A 20,767-nucleotide genomic window follows, 5' to 3' on the forward strand; every position below is an offset into this window, starting at 1 on the left:
GGCTTCATTTTATAAATGTTACCAACCATAAAATACTTAAATTTTGTACATGGGTCTAGAATTTCAACAGTCCATGCACTCAGTAGATGCAAGTCTTGTTATAATCTAACTCCTGTTTTTAGAAATGTTTTTTTTTATTAATTTTAATATTATTCAAACGCTAAACTTCACTGTCAAATTGAAACATAATGTAAATGAGGGCTAAATAACTTACCGCCGTTGCGCTCTATGGCTGCGAGACGTGCCGGAATATTTATTTACTGTACAGCGCCCTTAAGGTGATTTGAGGTGATTGCAAAAATGGCACTTAATAAATTATCAAATTCTTATATACATTCCGGACGAACAAGTTGACAAAGGTCTTACCCATAGATCAGCTACATCTACGGCGCTGCGGTAAGAAAATTTATTATTACTGTTAGCAACCGGCGCGGCGCACTAAATTTTTTTAAATAAATGGAACTCTCTCCCATCAGAGGAAAAAAGCTGTGAAAACGAAGGTGATATTTAGGAAATAACTTAAAACCTACCTCCGAGGGAGGTTCCAATGTCTTGCAGGGCGCCTGCTGGCACAGCGCGGGCTTAAACTGTGCAACTCGGTTATAAGCTTAGACTATATCCTGTCTGCGCAATCTATAAGTTTGAAATCACTACAATAATAATAATAATCATAAACCTGTTCTCTAATTCATTTGAGTGAATTCGTAGCATATGATGATAAAATAAATTGTTTTACTGAAATTACAAATTATAACTATAAATTTAATTAATATTCATTTAATAACTTCGTTAAACCCCCTCAAAGAATTATATTACATTAGTTATATCGTATAAGTGGTTGCCCAAATATTTTAATATGATTTTTGGTTCGAGAATTCGTATATTGTTTTTAAAAGATAAAACTTAGAGTAAAAACATTAATTTGAAAACTTTTTGGTTGACTAAAACTCTCAAATACGTGATGAGTTACGTCTTTTAGGTTCCATTCAAGCCCATTTTGTAGAGGCAATTTTCAGCTACGTAGAGCGTAGATCGTCTAGAACCTTCTCTTTTTCTCAAAGCTCTCTCGTTACCTTAGAATTCCATATAAAAGAAAACCAATTTTGTTGAAAGTTGAATGTACACTATCATCAAAAACTTCAACAAGCTTCCTCGGTATTTAGAAAATGTTTTCAGAAGGTCCATATGAGCTTTTTTTAATATCAAAACGCTTCGTAGTTCAATGAAAAACTTTTTTTTTATAAAAAGCAGAATCATAATTTTCCAATCAATATAACGGTAATGCTGTTTATTTAGTGGTTATGTTGTGCTATATAATGATATTTAAAAAATATTACAAAAAACATAAAAATTACACACCACTACTAATATACACGATGCAAAAAATTTATTTATTTATTTAATTAAAATTAAAACACTTCGTTTAAAATCGCTTATTATTTTTTTAATTACCGAAAGGTTTCTGGGCTACTACGTGTTGCCTTATCAAGGTTTAATTGACATATATCAATATATCTATTCATATTCATTTATTATTTATTTATTAACTACAAAATAGTGCACGAAAATGCACCGGATAATCATTCGTAAATACAGATAAAGAGTACCTGCATAATTGCATTATTACTAGCTTATTATATTTATTAAGTTATAAATCTGATATATATTCAGTTATAAACATGCTTTGTTTCTTTGTTGTTCTGGATATGTGCACTATAAAAGGTAAAGGTAAAATAATATTATTTTTTTTAATCTTTAAATAGTACTTTTTTAATTGCAAAATATTTGTGCCTTGCTTTTGTTGTATGCAAGTTTTTAAAGAATAATGATATACATATATTGAGATTATATTAAGTAGACTTTATAACTTCCTTCCACCTAAGATAACAATAATAAAAATAAATAAAAATCCTAATTAAATTATATAACGTATTTACTTACATTACACTTAGAGGCAAAAAACACTATAAGCTTTGTAGTATGTTATTAATGTAAAACATAAAATATCGAATATAACAAAATTTCACATAATTTTCTGACACATTATGTACTCTGTATCTGTATATTACGTGGAGGTAATAAATCATTTATTTTTGTCAAGTAATATTTCTGTTTTTGAGATATAGAGTGAATGTTGTTTGCTGGTGAGGAGTGAGGGGTGAGGGGGAAAGGGGAGTTCTAGAGTCCTATAAATTAAAAAAGCTATAAATTATATTAAATGAATAACACTTTTCATAGACCACTCCTGTTAAATTTGCAAAAAAAAACAAATGCAAATGATCAGATTATAACAATTTGATGTCGCTTGGGTATGATTATAAAATTTGTCAAGATTAAAAGGTATTTCAGGAGAGACCCAGTTACAACGGGTAGAAAAATTGAAGTGTGGATGTTCCTAACACAGTTTCATGGCTGACTCAAAAGATCATAAGCAAAATTTTATGGAGTTAAAACGCAGTTAAAATTTTCTTTTCGTAAAACACTAAATTGTTTTCTAAAAAAACTGAATTGATCTAGCCAAAGAATAAATAGTGTATTAAAAATTACAGACTTTTTATTTTTCATAGCTTTAAAACTCACCAAACGTATCCCCAAAGGATAATAATTTGATAGAGATGCAATATATTAATTTATTTAGATTGTATTTTTTTTTCATGCCTAAAAATAAGGTTTAAATAGCTTTTTTATAGCATCCTGGAATAAACATTTATCTTTTATTTTATAAAACAAGCATTCATGTTTTAATATAAATATAAGTGCATTGTGTTCTTCCAGTAGCCTGTAATGTGTTTTAAAAATGTATTCACACATACCGGTCATGCCTATATGAATATTTTTATTTGTTAATATAATAGGCAGCCGCCTCACCGTGCCACAGTTGGTTAAATGGCGCACTGTGATACTAGCGTCGCAGGTTCGGTTACCGCTATTTGTAGGAAAAAAAATCGAATATTTTCTTCGCAATTGGACTGGGTGTTGTGGTGTATTTTTCATAATTTCCTTCCAAATCTTTCCCACTTGCTGACAAGCCTCTTTAATAGAGACTTAGCGGGTTTTTTTTATTGAAAAATATGACAGGTTTTTAATTTGTATTTTTAACGTTTATTTAAAAAAGCCAAAAATTAACAAATAAAACTTACGTATTTGAAAAAATCTTTTGATTAAAAGGATGGATGTAAAAACAATAAATAAAACAAAATAAAGCTCATATATGTATGTACCTACGATATAACTGTGGATCAGAAAATTAAATTTCATATGCTAAGTCAATATTCAGAAAACATCATTATTTTTTAAAAAAGAGTCACAAACGAGAAGCGTAAACGCGGTTTAAATAGAATCAAATCACATGCCGGAAAAATAATGATACGTATTTCGGCTTTTATGAGACTTTGTCAGTCGTTTTACAGCAAAACTCACGCGTAAACCTTCTGAGTCCCATCGAACACGTTGAGCCCAGCGAATATAGCATAACTTTGCGTTATGGCTTTTTTATATACGGCTATAAAAACGAAACCAGGCCTCGCAAATTACCAAAGCTCAATTTTACCAGAGTATTGGAGAATTATTTAGGGGCAAATGGTAAAGATCCACCCGACTTTGCAAATGAAAAGAGGAAGGTAGTCACGTAAAAAATACAAAACCAAAATATCGGCCTCAATTTATAAGCATTTTTTTCTATTAAAAGTTTTCCTTCACAATGTTAAGGACGGAAATATTTTAAAAAATATTAAATAATGAGTTTTTATTTTTTTATTTAACATTTAATTTTGTTTTTCATATTTCAGCTCCCGCATCGTAAACGTCCAAACCCATAATGAATACACTTTTTTAATTTATTATTTTTTTCCATTTCATTCTGACGCATTCAAAAAATTTATTTAGTTTTTATACTAATAAGGCAACATAATAAATTAAAAATATTTTTAAAAAGGTCTAGAAAATAGTTTTAAAGTATTTTTTTTATTTTCTTTTATGGTCAAATCTCTTAATGAATTCTCTCCTTTACCCTTTTCAATAAAAATACACTTTTCAAATTACGTTTTTTTTTTACTAAATGTTATTAAATATTTGTATACAACCACTTACCATAAAGTTGACCACAAAGTTTAACCAAAAGTTTGACCAAAAGTTTAACCACAAAGTTAATGCTTTAAATATAAATAATTTATTTTTTTATTTACACACCCACACACGTACCCTTGCATAGTTATTCTCATAAGCATACACACACATTGACATACTCGTACACTCACGTGTATATAAACATCGCACACATTCAATTTTGTAAACTATTTTCTCATACATTATGTATTATTAAATTCACAGTGGACTTTTTAAAATTGGTTCTAAGTTGTATTGTTTATACATGCCTACTTTTTTAAAATATAATAGCTGTAAAAATCCTGATAAATCTATAATTAAATTATTATACCTATTAAATTACTTCAATATTTAACTCTAATGTTGATGTTAAGAAAGAAAACTTTAGTTTTTTTAAGCGCAACAAAAAACAGTTAAAAAACGAACAAAAATGCTTTTCCAAAAAGTTATGTTTTAAACTTTTAAAATACACTAACATTTGAGTAAATAAAACATCTTAAAAAATTATAAAAGTGCATTTATTATAGAATGAAGTATTACATTTTGAATATTTTGTTTGACCACGTTTTTCCTCGATCACACTTTTTATTTGACTAGGCATGTATTTATGGAGTATATTTCAAATTTCTTCATACCAAACTTCTTTATTTTTGAAACTCAAACTCATAGATTTTTCCCGAATATTTTATCCAATTAAGCGAGATCGATTTTTATTCATGTTTAAATTTAAACTATTTTTTGGACACAAAAGAGTGTTAACTCCCAATGATTCTTTGAACTGAAGCATCAGAGGAAGAAAAACACCAAAATTCGTCTTAATAATGTTAAACACGATAATTAGGTGAAGTTTAACTATTATTTTTTAATTGAGCACTCACGGAACAAGCCTGGTGGCAAGGCGCAGAAATATCAAATACTGGGTTATTTTTTTGAGTTATGTCCTCAATGGTTGGCCTAACTCTCTCCAACATTATTTCTTTATATTTTTCAGCATTCACTATAGTCATTGAAGTCTATGTCTGGCTCTAAAACTTACTAAATTTTTGACTTTTGGATATCTCAAACTTAAAGCAGAATGATGAATAATACCGTCATCTTTTAAACCAGTTTTCTTAAAAAGATTTTCCCGTTCTGTAGCAATTTCATCGGATCGAAAATATTTGTAAATATTTTTAAAAATAATATCGTTTATAAGATAGATCTTTAAAAGTAGAGACCAAAAAACTCACTTTAAACATAGGGTAGTAAGTAAGGACGTTAAATGATATCGGTTTGCTATATTGAAGTGTAAGCGGTAGCCTTCTGGACCGAAACAAGGGATCATAAAATGAGATATAAAGCTATTTATTATACGTTATTCCGGGCGTATTAAACTTAATACGATACGCCAAATGTGAGTCGTTAAAATATTCACCGAATTAATGTTGCCGACCGTATTTGTCAACCTGTTTATTTATTTTATTATTATGACACAAACTTGTGGAAAAATGATCGTTTGAAATACGTTTTATTACTAATTTTAATTATGTCTGAATGACCTAATTAAAAATTATATGTTTAATGTTAATGTTGGTTGCATGTTTTGCCACATTTACTTTGACGGTTGTCATGTTATATAATATTTTCATTTAGCTGTATGACTGTTCAAAGTAAAATAACCTCTTCATGGGAACAATACCCATTTTTTAGCAATCTGATACTGACCGTATCCGTGTGTGCATTTGATTGTGTATCGCCGCGTGACTACCGATACGTTATTTCAGGTAACGCCATTGTAAATTTTGAATCCTTAAACCGCGCATTTATTTAAACCTAATTAGTTTTTAAGTTAAAAAAACATATGGTCTCGTTGCGCACTACTATTCAAGTTCAAAAAGCCTGTTCAACCCAGCATTCCATAGAGCCCGCCTATGAGAAGAAGTTTAAACAATGAAGTGGAGAACCCCAGTATAAAGTGAGTGTTAGAAAGCATGTTAATCACGCAATTCGCAATAATGTGACATCGCCAATTAGCAACCTGTCAATTACGTACCGATTAACCTTCTGGTAGGTGGCGAAATCATTTTTTGGTATTTCAAGACGTACTCTTCAACTATAATTATACTTGTTAACTCCAGAGAGGAATGAAGACAGATTCTGGAAAAGGCCAGGGCCCGCAGTGAGCTGTACGCCACTGATGATTATAGTGAAATATTTTTGTAATCCACCAATCATTGTTTCACGGAGCTTCTAAAAATTTACTTTCCTTTAATTTTTTATAAAGATTGTAATTCGTTTATCAACATTTTTACTTATTAGTATGACATTTTACACTACTTACTTACTTCAAGTGTCCGGTTGGATCATATCCTCTCACTTCTAAATGCAGCGGTGGATATTGCCTTTTGTTTTTCCACAATTGGGTCCCCAGGAGTGCAGCCTTCTCCCATGAGCTGGCATGTCAGGAGATGGTTGTCATCCTGGATTGCGCATCAGCCATAAAATATATCATCACCTGAGCGGTAGCTCCACCTTTGGAGATTTTTTTTTACATCGTGTAACACCCACCTGTAGTCTATTTAGGGCGATCCATAGGAAGTAGGGTTGGTGTTCACCTCCTTGAATACCCTTAGGTAAAACCACCCACGGTCTCGCTCCAAGATCCTATTGCCACAGTTCCTCTCTCCGTCGTTGTGAGGATTCAATAGGGGGGGTGGTTTTGATAAAACTGCTTCTAGATCTCAGACGCGAGGCCGTCGGTTGGTGGTGGTGTATGGGATGTCTAGAATCGTGGGTTTGTTTGTACCTCTCTGCTTCTCCCGCTGTCCTTTGAATGTGTGGTGGAGTGATTCCGATGATTGGGTTTATTTTATCAGTCGGTGTTGGTTTAAGGCATCCTGCTACTGTTCGGGCCATTTCATTGACTGCTATATCTAGATTTTTACTACACCGGACACGCGTACTCCGCAGCTGATGACAAGTCTTGCGCCGAAGTTCTGAGAACTGATAGCGTTGCACTCCATGTGGTCCCTGTGAGTTTTTGCGAATTATATTGTTACTACAAAATTTAATATTTATTTAATTTTACGTTTGTATAAACCACTTTAACTTTCAGTTAAACCACAATAAGTAGTCTTTGCAGATACTAACAATGTTTTGGGTTTATCCAAATTTTCGCAGAAAAGAACTAGATTAAACCCCTAAGGAGCTGTTAATATTAACATATTACAACAGAGATGGAGAAAATTTCCAACTTTTCTCTATAACTTTCTATATACAGTTCACAAAAACCATTATTTACATTCTTGTTGATTTATTTGGAGGCATATAAATTATAGCAACAATAAAACGATAATTCTTCTGTGTAATTCAAGTTAGTTTACTTACTGGTACGTTCAATATCTTCACATTCTCTAATACAGCCCCCACATGACCTATCTTCAAGATGAAATGCCTTTCTTGCCGGCACTAAAACGTAACTAACTTAAGTACTTCCGCTTTTATATAATGTATTATTCAATAAATACCAACATACCTACCTATGGCGCAGCATCCCGTAAAAATGAAATAAAAAGGTGAATTTAGTTTTTTTTTTAATACCTAGAAATATCTATAATTAACTAACATATGAAAAAAATGTGCAAATGTTTTTAAATTCCCATGGAAAACTTTTGTTGCGTGTGATTAATAAATTATACAATTTTTTAGTGTATGTAGGTATATACCTTTGTATGCGTATTTCCTTAAATATAAACGTACGTGGTTCTAGATACCGCTGTTTATTTTGATAATATTCCTTGGAAATGCCAGAAACTGCACTTAAATTGAGTTAAATTCTATAACAATGGTTCGAATTTCACGCATGCGCTTTAAAGTTCATAACCTTAGAGAAGCTTCTTAAGTTACCAACACACGTAAAGTCATATTGTAGCGATTTATCACTCATGGAATCAATCTTTTTTATGTTTCCATTCGTGTCACCAAAAAGTCAATCAAAATATCCTGTTTATTAAATCTTCTATGAGCAAAATTGGTTTTCGTAGCCCAATGCTTATGTATCAAATAAGTAGATTTAGTTAAGAAATATTTTTCTGTCTCCTTTGTCATAAATACAGTACGGAAGAAGGAGGATCCGCATGGATAAGATCTTAATTTCGCGCACATATCTAGATCATAATAATTTTAATGCGAGATGGCGTGGAACGAGGCAAAGAACTGCTTTCCATGTTGATTGGCACAGTTCAAGCTACAATTAGGACTTTTTTTCTTTTCCACGGCTCCAAATGTTAGCAAACATGGAAATAATGTAGATTTGTTTTATTTAACCTTTTTGAAATTAAAAGGAATACTTTTTAATAATTTAATTTCTAAACTTATTATTAATTATCTGTCATTCCAAAATAGTTTATTTTTGTCTTTTGTTTTTTTGTCTTGAATACTATGATTATGAGTGTAAATGTTTATGTATATTTGCCACTGAAATTTTTGTTCAATTTGTTTTTATGATAACAGATTTACACGGGTGTTTGTATTTTATTTTTATTTTCATACCTTGCTAAAGAAATAACGCCATTAAAAAAATAAGGAAAAAACGTTATCTTTGAAAATAGACTAGTATTCACCATTATATTTTTGCCTTTGATTTGTATTTGCTTTAAACTGTTTTTATGTTTTGTTTTTTTTATTTATTTTTCTACGTGTAATCGTCGTTATTGACTTTGTCTGTAAATATGGTAAAGAAATAAACTTGTTCTTTGTGTTATTGAATTCAATGAGAACCCTTATTGGCCCACTCAATTGCAGTGTTCTCTTAAGGGTGGATAATATTCATTGTACCCCACTTGACTATCATAATCTGCAGGCCCCATTACGCTTTGAATTAATTATTTAATAAATTTCACCCTGCATTAAACAACCCTTTGAGCGTCTACGTAAATTAGGGTATCTTATTTTACAACGTACGTTTATAATTTTCAAGAAAAAAATAAATACCTGTTTTCGTTAATAAAAATACATTTTGTAAAATTTTAATATGAGAAAACAGTATAAAAAATAAACATAGCGGGTATTCAAATTGTCATACAAAATTTTTTTTTAAACAAATCTTTAATTTTTTTTTTTTTTTTGAATTAATTTTTAATCTCTGTGTATTAACTGAAAACTTAATTAAATTAAAAACATCGAAAATCTTAAAGTGAGTGCTCCAAATATTAGTTCTATTATATTTATTTTTTTACAACAACAACAACAACAAACCATCACGCCGTTTCCCCGTAAGGGTAGGCAGAGAGGATAGAACGCCACAAAACTAACTTTGCATACAGACCTCGCTTCCTCTACATTCATACATCTTCTCATGCACGCGCGTCGATTATTCCGACTTTTGACATGTCCATCTTCAAGTATTTGTTGGATTTGTTCATGCCTTGTGTTTCTCGGTCTTTCTCTATTTCTGCATCAATCAACATTCGCATTGTATATATTAATATTCTTTTTTTTTAATTTTTGCTACACATTATTTTATCTTCGACTTAAACTATTTATTGACAATTCTTAATGAAACGGGGAAGTGCAACAGGATATTTGATTTTTTAAAATGTGTTCTTACGCGCGGTAAAAAATAAAACCATTTAATGGTTTTATTTTTTACCGCGCGTAAGTTTTTTTAAATGTTTTTTTTTCTTTTCTTTTCCTTTTTTTTTCTTTTCATGGTCATGTCATACCATATTTATATGCTATAAACTTATTAATATTTTTTTAATAAGGGCTCACGCTCAGACGCTGAATTCTTTGTGGGCATTTTTATTAATTTATGTTATAGCTTTATTTTAAGATGTAATTTCTTAAGTGTATTTTTGTAATCATATTTTTATGTTAATATATATGGAAAAATAAACAACAAAAAAAAAATGTAACAAAAAAAAATCGATACCAATGCAGTGCCCTATGCACCATAAGATGCGGAAAGGAAATAATGATGATAAAGATCGAGATGAATCGACTCCAACAGCCTTCTCAGACAATGCGTTGGTACGGTGCCTCGAAGATAAAAGAAGAAGAGTCGTTATTAAAAAAAATCTTGAATGGGCAAAATGGTGAATATTAGTGTGTTAATTGGCCACATTAACCAAAAAATACCTAGCCCTCTATATTTCCTTCTCTTTAATATTCTTCATCTCTGTTGTAATATGTATATCCTTATAATTCCCAGGGGAGTAAAATCCAGTGGTTTTTTTTTTTATAAAAAAGAAATATTTGCGTTCTTATGATTTACCCAAATATTTAATTTTGAGGGCCATTTTCAACGAGTTGTAAATAACTCACTATTAGAAAATGGGAATCGAGTTGGGGTAGAGTGGGATTCGAACCACGGACCTTTGATCTGTGAGTCCGAGACACTAGCCACAAGACCACAACACAGGATTTGTCTGCACACATTTGGACAGACTCAAAATACTGTATGATCTTCTATCTAACCTTTTGCAATTACCACGACCATATTTTTACTCGGCTATTTCCATACAATTTAGTTAACTGTACATTGCCTTTACAACAACAGGCCTATCGTTAGTACGACCGTACTTAAACCAAGGTCTATTAAATTGTTCAAAGGGATATTCAATTATGGCTGGCGTCCGGTAGCAAGGCATGTATTATTTGCAAAAAGCCCTGGCAACTTAAGCCGCTGCTGAATACCTTTTGATGAAGTTTCCTGTACTCATCTGGTCGATTGAGCCGACTGAAGTATACTCAGCCTGAGACGAGAACCCACTTTAAATTTAAGCTCAATTTGAACAACGAAATATTATTTTACACATTTCGAATTCCTGCAAATGTACGATATTTTTCGGCCACAAACCGAAATGTATGAAATAAATTTCTAGAAAATTGGGACAATATTTTTTATTACGTTTTTATTGATAAAATTATTTATTTTTTTAAAACCACTCTCAAAAATATTCATTTATTTAAACTCTTCAAATACATTTTGGTACAGTTAAGATACATAAGTATAACGGCTGGCATATTGTCTAAAGGAAATTTATTTCTTCCAACCCAAACCGTTTAATTTGAGAAAATCAGTGGTAATTGAACATATTGGCGAACATGCATAAAGGCCTCCGTGGTGTAACGGTCAAGACGCTTGATTCACGCATGGAAGGTACCGGGTTCGATTCCCGGGGAAAACACAAAAACTCAATGTGTTTTTTCTCAAGCTTGGGCGTTCTGAGGTATAATTTACCACTGTAATTGGGCCTCCTGGGGCCTCCTGGGGCCTAATGCTGGACTCGTTTGTCTTTAGAATCGTATGCGACTTCCGTAATTCGACGAGTGACAGCATTTTTTACCCCCCAATACGAATGCAGTCGATTGGAAACCAATCGACTTTATCTCGAGTGCCACAAAGCACTCGAAATTGACAATCGAATTCGACATCGTAACTTTCTTAATAATTATTTCCTGTAAAACGCTTGGCATTTATGTTTGAATGACGAGTGGGTATTTTTGTTGTATTTTATCTTAAAATTAAGTATACACTGATCAATGTTATGGTGATGGCGTATCAACAAATGTGCAACAAATAGAACTACTTATTTTTAATCCATTATCAAATAAAGTTTCGCTAAAAACATAATTTTAAAATTATTTTATCGCTCGTCAATGTCAAAATACGTATTTGAAATATATATTTTGCAATTTTTTGTTAAAATCCATTAAATGAATATGAAATATTTCTTGTAACATGTAGATATGTGTTATGTTAAAGGCCAATAAAAATTATCAATGTTGCAGTATCTCAGTAAAACACTTTCTTTTATTTTTTTCACTATGTTCCAAACACGAAATATTTAACGGAAGAAGTCTGACAAGAAACAATAAAAGTTGACGTGTGGCAGGAGAGATTTTGCCGGTAGAGTCTTGATAATTTGATGTTCCACTGTGATTTGTTATAGATACGTATTGTTTTTCTTCTGTTGCTTGAGTGCATGTTGTGTAGGGCAAATTATTCTAATGTTTCTTATATGTATTAGGGTTTCGTGTCGTTTGATTGATTTGTTTGTATTACTACGTTCTTCTTCCTTTCCGATGCGGGATCTGGAGCGTGCGGCCGCGGTCTCAATTTGGAACTAACACTGTATTCCTCCACTGTCATACTGGGAAATTAGAAAAAGGTGATTGTGCTGACCATGTGTATTTGATTGATCACAAACTGACAATACTGCAGTAAGGGGTACAAAGAAAGTTTTTAAAGTTTATTTGTTTTGTTATTGTCGCGGTTTGATTGTCAAGAAATAATAAATTTTCGCTTAATTAGTTTAAAAAAAAAAAAAATTGATATTGATTTGCGAAACTGAAGAAAGACTCAAGTCTTTATGAACAGTTTCGGGAAAGGGGTGGATACTTTCATTGTAATGTCTTGACGGCCATCTTAGAAACGCTTATACCACTCGTTTAGTTTTATTTTACTCGTAGCAGACTCACCATAGGCTTTTGTTAATATTCACACATCTTTTTACATTTATTTCAATTTTTAGTCAAAATTTGATTTATTTTTTTAATAAACGAAAATCGCCGTGCTCATAAAAACACGTCTAACCTTAGCGGCTGCCACAGACAAAGTTAACATCGCTGACTTCCTGAATTTAAATTTGTTTTTTGTTTCTTTATTATTTTATTGACAACACAGAAATTCAAACGAATAGTAATTTCGGTCAACGATTCATTTTCTCACTGTAAAAATGTCATAAGGGTTATTTTTCCCTGAACGACCCACAAAGAACACATAAAATAAGTATCATTCGCCACTTACGCAGATGAGGCCTAAAAGTTTTCTACCATGATTATTTAGAGCAAAGTAAGCTTTATAAATATTCCGCATAAGCCCCCAATTATTCTTAAATTATGTCGCCGTTAAACAGGATAATTTCGGCGTGAGATATGATTGGTCGATTTCGTTCGGTAGATAAATGGAAAGCGTTGATCATTTGTCCTTGAAAATTAAACATTCTCAAAATATAAAACAAAACTCTAAGGGAACGTTTTCTTGGTTTTATTTTTATGTAACATTATACACCACAGAAATCTCTTGCATTTTGTATTGGAAAGAATGGTGCAAGACATAACATATGAAGAACGACCCCGCCGCGCAAACGGTACAATTATCAAATTGTACTTTGTTGTGTTGTGCTATGCTGTGTTATTCTGTGCTAGGCTGTATTGTTTTGTGTACTGCTCTAGTGTGCTGTGTTGTGTGGTGTTGTTTTGTGTTGGGTTGATTTTATGTATTTATTTTTAGCAACTTGTACAAAGTAAATTTGAACACCTAGTTATACCTTAACTAATAAATAATATACAATGTACAAAAATAACTTCAAAAATAAAACAATGTTACAAAATCCAGACCCGATAACAACCTACCTATATGGATGTTTGTTTCTTTTTAAACCATCGCTATTCCACGAAACGATGCAATGGACACATCATTCCTGATCTTTTATGGCAACTCATCAAATATTTAAGTTTTTTATGATGCATATTGTTCTAATTTGCCGGGATTTTTATTTTAGGGAAACTGAAACCTTCGCCTCACCTCTTAGGATAGCGATAAATTTCGTTATAACGCTGAAACTGAACATGTGTTCCGGTGATTTATTTTTTTATTAAAATATCAATACTAATGTTTTAAAAATTACTCTTTGCTTACCGGAAGCATGATCAGTACCAGTATAATTGCATAAATGGTGCATAAGATACTGCATTGCATGCGCGGTTCATTTACAGAACGCATGGAACCATTAGTTCCCTTGCATTTTGGTTAATAATGTTCATAAAATAGCATATTTAATAAATTAATCATCAGTCATAATACCTAACATTGAAATAACTATTAACAAATTATGTAATAATAATTTGATTAATAATCGAGATAAATTATGAAGGAATTTTACTATCGCTTTATAAAAATATGTTTAAAAGCAACGTAACCTCCCATACATCCATTTACCAGCGCTGTCATGCGCGTACTGATCGGCGAGTACTTGCTACCGGCTGGCTGGGTATCGATTTAAAGAACGATCGCGATGGAAGCATATTCGAAATTCCGTTCCAGCGCCGTACTAAACGCGCAGTCCAGGCGCAGGCGCAGACTTCATTTCTCACTAGGCAATGGAAGCAGTCGAAACAAACCATGTAGTTTACATACGACGCGAACGCAACGCCGCGCCGCGCCGCGCCGCACAGCACAGAGATGCGATTTTGATATTTTGGTTTAATTATTATTTTATGGTAGAGTAGAAATACAAGGTAAGATCTAGAATTTAATTCAAACATAACATCAATACAATATTGATTTGTTATAAGAAAAAAGTTTATAATCTACTACATATGTTGATTTTTTGGGTTCAAATAATGACCAATTCTTTTTTGTTGAAAAGTCATGTTTTTTAACAAGGTAATGTTTATTTTGGTTTCACTGCATTTTACTCAAATAAAATATAAAGCCACAAAATACTTCGCAGTTTTTTTACTATAGTATATAAAGTGAAGTTGGTTGATTTGTCATTACAATTTATTGCTAGATATGCAAAATTATTGTTTTCATTTCTAATCATATGTATAATGTACTGAGTTTGTCTTTATTTTTTTAAGGGCAGTGTATATTATAATGCATCAACTACTTATATATTAATTGCTTCCCTAATTAAAAACCCCACCGCACGCCCCTGCTGCATTGGTACACCATTCGCAGCGTATCTTAATCATTTTTGTTACAAGAAGGTAAGATAATCAGTCTTACGCTTCAAGTACCAGTCCAGGGCCTATGAAATATTCCGGTGTGAAAACACCTTTTTAAATAAATGTTTCATATCAACCATGTCAAGAATCGAATTTGAGACCTCTGACCATTTCACCACGAGGCTGACAAGCGCTGATAATACGATATATATATATATGTTTATATTTTTTTTAATTGGCTTATTTTAATAGTCTATTACCAAACAATTATTTTTTTCAAAAACCACTGAACTTCCTTATTGTAATAATCTAAGATTAACATTTAAGTGTATCCAAAAGTTTGTATAATAGTACCCAATATTTTGAGTAGTGAATGTTACACATTGTCCAAAGTAAACACTTATTATTTATTTATTATACGGCCTAAGCCAATAACAACAGTTACATGAAGAAACATAAATGCAAGAAACTGAACAAAAAGAACATAAAACTATTTAGCAAAGACAAACAAGGGCAAAATAATAATAGTATACAATATTTAAAAAAAACGAAAGATCAAAAACATTGAGCTAAACCATGCCAATCCAACTTCATCCCACACTGTTTAGTCGCGAAGAGATCTACGAAAAGCCGGAAGATCTATCCCGAAAAATTCCAAATCGTGTGATGAGTTGACTAATCTACACATTCTGGACATTGGGGCATAAAAACCAAAGTTGCTCTTAAAAGATTTTATAAAGAGCAGATTTTGACTTCTGGTGACACGGTTGGGAACATGAAAGAAAATTGATTGTAACTGAGATGGGACATCACTTAAAACATTAAGTATTTTAAAAATGCATATAAGGTCCATCTCAGTTCTACGTCTCTCCAATGAAGACAGATTAAGAGATTGCTCTATTTCAAAATAAGAATAGTTACCCCTTTGTAATCCGAGCAACCATGCCACTTTTCTTAAAAAACGGTGTTGGACAGACTCGATATGGTCAATATGAATCCTCTAGAATGGAGACCAAATAGAAGAAGCGTATTCTAGATGGGGTCGAACTAGTGAGCAATAAAGAGTTTTGATGGTATTAATATTTTTGAAGTCTTCCGTCACTCTATAGATAAAACCTGCAAATGACAGGTCATAAGTCTTGTAAATGCCAAAACCTACTTAATTATGTAACCTACCTTCCTATTTTATGTAACTCAATTATAACTAATGACATTATAGGATGGGGAGGAACTTATAAATCAATATGAAAACCTCTCAAATCTGCTCAAAAATCCTGATGAAAAAAATATAATGATCTGCAAGTGTTTGTTTTTACCTTATATATATTATTTTATTTGATTACAAGCATTCGAATTGAAATGTAAAACATACGAATGTGAGCATTTTTAACACATCCTCTATTTACGGTCAGTCAAGGGATGATAATATTTAACAAAAAATAAAGCTGTATTAAGTGGGTACTGCAAAACACAATAATCAGAAAAACATGACAAAGAATTACATAATTCATAAAATAGTTAAACAGATTTATACAATGAAAAACAAATACATTTCTAAGAGAAAACCAAAAACGATAATAAAACACATATAAAACTATTTTATCTTCAACCACTTTTTTTCTTCTAAGTCATCTTAGTCATATTTTGAATACAACTGTGGACTAATGAATTAATAATAAGTATAAGTTTGAATCCGGAAAAAAAAACATTTAAAAAAAAAAGAAATATGCTCAAAATAAAATGTGCATGAATACATTTAATGTCATAATTTATGATAATATTTTGAGTGTGTCCATACATGTTTGTAGACAAAATACTAGATTTCACCCCCTGGGGAGTTATTTATTTTATTTATCAAATTATAACAAAAAAAAAGAATTTGTTCTAGAAATATATGTGGAAGTTTAGACATTTACCTGCAAATGCCGAAATCAAAGAATGAACTTGGTTCAAATAATATTTATGAGTTTTATCGCAAACAAGAATCATTATTTATCAATATAACTTTCGTTACTTTCAACGGTTTACTCGTAAAAAAAAGAACTGTCAATATTTCAAAATATTTACTAGAAATAATCTGCTATTGAAAAATGAATATTTTTAATGCTTATTGCTAGTAAAAACTGTTTCCTTTCACAAGACGAACATGAAAGCTGGCAAAAGGGTGAGTTGTATTTTTCAATTCAAATAGTATGCTTTATTAAATGACATTTTGCAAATAGATTTTTTTCAAAGGACTAGTAAAATCGTTTCTCTTTAATATTCTATATCGTTTTTTTTAACGTATTTTCTTTATTGTTTTATTTTGGATGAAAAAAATGTCTCTCATTTATTTTTATGTGAAGATAATATTTTAATAATCCAGGATATAGGAATACGGTTTGAGGAGCATTTTTCGAAAACGGTTCATGTTTTTTTTTCTGTATTATACCTACCTTCTTTTCATCACACTATTTACATATATTTTATTTATCTGTATTAACACAACATATTCATTTCTGCAAACAATCTGTACTACACTTAGAGTATTTTAACATTAACCTTGAACGTACTGTGTGAAAAACTTCCTTAAGTCACTGTGTGGTAACCTGAGGTTACTTTCGGATAGTCTTGTGTAAACTGAGGTTGCGTAATGATCGCCTTATAATCACAGACACTTTTCATCTTTTTAAAATTAAATGCGTGTCTTGCTTAGTAATCAATATAGATAACATCTCTTTTTCTCAGATGAAAGTTTTATATATTTGTCTCTGGAAACTCGTTGTTTTCTCATTTTTGCAGATCCTGATGGACAAAATATTTTATTTTAAATCTAACATACTTAAATATGTTACGTACATCTTTTTTTCATGTAGTCTACTTGAAGCGAAAGCTAACGCTAACGATCGCTATTTTTTGCTTCACATGCCAGAAACCATAGACTTCAATTAATTACCATAAATCGTATTAGCACCAATATAAAACTAAAAATGTCTACTAGATTTTACTCTTCTTCAAAAAAAAAAACTTTGACAGAAAAAAAAATATTTGTTTAAATAGACAAAAAGTTCCATGAACTTTAAAAATACATGTTTTACAAAATAGAGAAAAAATTAATCAACATAAAAAAATATCATTAATTTTTAAATGGAAAATATAAGGAAATAAATATTTCTTCTTCTTCTAGTGCCTTGCCGGGTCCCCTCGACGTTGGCGGTCACTACAGCGAAAGCATATGTATCTATCTTGCGCTACTTTTATATTTCGCAGCCAGGATGACTGCTTATTGATGTACTCACTGTAGTGATTCCTGGGAAAAGATGAACAGAGTGGTTTCACGTTGCCTTCTCTGGTGGATTTTTCTGTCGGGGTAACCTTCCCTTAGTTGGTTGGTTTTGGTTTTGAGGCGCCAATAACTCGCCTTTCATCCTCTCGTTATCTGCTGTGATCACACTGCTATGAGTGTGATCCCATTGCCTGGAGTTCAGGACGTGGACGCTAACGAGTTAGACTAGTCAGTAGTGCTGCCGATGAAATTCAACTGGGCATTTGCAGCAGTTTATAGAATTGCATCCTCCAGCAAGATGTGACTCACTGCGACTCTACTGACAGATCGAACCCCTTATAAATAGTAACTTAAAAGCAATTATTGTTTTTCCGAAGAATTTTGAGATAGTTAAATAATTACATGCGATGAAAAAATAACCGAGTTTGAAGTTTAACTCGCAATAACGGAACAAAATGCACTTAAAATATGGTAAATCCATATTCAAAACAATAAAACTACTCTGGAAGCCTCCAAAAGAATTATCGAGTCTTTAGAATACAACGAGATAAAAAAAACAAGGCATTTCTTCTCAAAATTGTCCATTAATTTTGTCACATAATTATCACGCTTTACAATGAAGAGAACCAACAAAAAGATAATGAATTCAAAAATCAATCTACAAATCACAAAAAAGTTAGTGCGGATTGCACCAAATTTTTTCATAAATGTAGCTTTAACTTAATATAACAAGGAATTTTTCTGGAAAAGAAAAATAGCGTCAAAAGATAAAAAACTATAAATTCGTCTGTTTTAAGACCGGAAAAATACGAGCGAGAAAAACAGATGACTCTCAAATCACACATATTAAACACGCAAATGACAGATAAAAAAATGTTATAAATTTCTAGAACATCCTTCAAGCATCATTTATTATAATATCTTTTACTATGGAGCCATAGGATATAGATTCTTCCGAAACTATAAACTATACTGAATTGATCATTGATCACATTAGTAAATTCCCTGTACATTTTAACAAACTCTTAATTAGTATAGTGTGCCAAAATATTAGGAGCGCTAGTAAAAACTTTGATGAATTTTCTAGACTTCTGCATAATCTCAATATTATTTTAACTGAATGTTGGGTAGATTCATTAAACAAAACGAAAAATTTTCACGAATAAAACTCTGTCACGTCCTCAAAATATTTCAATCAAACTGACGGAATTATTATATATGTCAAAAAATTACTTTATGCCTCTCTAATTGAAGTAAACATTGTTGAAGCCAATTGTTTGCAAATATCCCTAAATTCTGAAACAACTCTAAAAAACCATCTTGTTATTCAAACAATGCACCTTTTTTATAATCTCTCGAGCAGATCTTAAAAGAAAACAAACATTTAAAACAAATTGTCTTAGCTGAAGATATCAACATAAATATTCTAAATAGAAAATCGGATGTAATTGAATACACGAATTTTTTTATGCACTATAGATTTATATAATTTATTAATTTATCAACAAGAGTGACACTGGAGGCAGAAACTTGTATCGACCACTTCTTATTCTTCTTCTTATCGGTCCTTTTCTCTCCACTGCTGGATATAGGCCTCTTCCAAATTTTTCCATATTATTCTGTCCTGGACACTCTGTTTCCATCCATGGCTTACGAATTCGACGACGTCGTCAGTCCATCTCCTCTGTGGTCTCCCTACTTTCCTTTTACTTTCGTAGCTTCTCCAGTTTGACTGGGCGTCCACCTATCGACTTCGCCACATGACCCACCCACTGCTATTTTTCTCTTTCCACTCTTTCTGCGATATCGGTCACTTTTGTACGGAGTCTGATCTCCTAATTCCTTATTTGGTCTCTTAAGGAGACGCCTAACATTTGTCTTTCCATAGACCGCTGAGTGCATTTAATTGTATGAACACTTCTAGCAGTGAGTGACATGGTTTTAAGACCGTATATTACCATCAGCAGAAAACAAGAATTTTAAACTTTTACCTTCACATTATTTGGGATTACCTTATTTCTGAAAACTTGTTTCAGCTTTCCAAACGCAGCCCAACTTAACCCGATTCGTCTAGGCAGTTCCGCTGATTGAATTAATTTTCCCAATTTGATTTTGTGCCCAAGGTAAATGTTGAAACCGCTAACCATACAGCATCTGCTGTGCTTCGCACCTCTTTTACTGATCATAATACTACTGCAGTTGGTAATAAAACCACAGCTTACTACCCAAAAAAGTCGATAACTTAAAAAACTACAATTTTTAGGTTACATTTTTTTTTAGGTTTGTAAGTGAAATTGTTTTATAAAAGTTAATTGTAATTTTTTATTTAAATAAAATACATATTTTTTGTGAGATTATCGTATTTTTATAAACTATTCAATTTGGAATGAATTATTTTTAGACACCTCTTATAAAAAATATTTTGTATTTTGTATGGAAAAAATATAAAAAAATGCGGTCCACCTCACAACAGGTATTTACTTTACCTAGTGAGAATAGACAGTGCCTAATATGTTTGCTTATATTTTAATTAAGCTTATTTGTTTATTTTTCAACTTCTTTATTGTTTTGCAAACGTAATAATAATATGTTCTACTTATAATAATTTCCGATTTTCGGTACTGAACTGAATTGAGAAGTTAAGGAGATATGGAAATTCAACTGCAATTAGCAACGCCGCGC

This window comes from Micrasema longulum, unplaced genomic scaffold (genome assembly GCF_059751315.1).
Source record: "Micrasema longulum isolate JH-2025_06_02 unplaced genomic scaffold, ASM5975131v1 h1tg000380l, whole genome shotgun sequence".
Lineage (NCBI taxonomy): Eukaryota > Metazoa > Arthropoda > Insecta > Trichoptera > Brachycentridae > Micrasema > Micrasema longulum.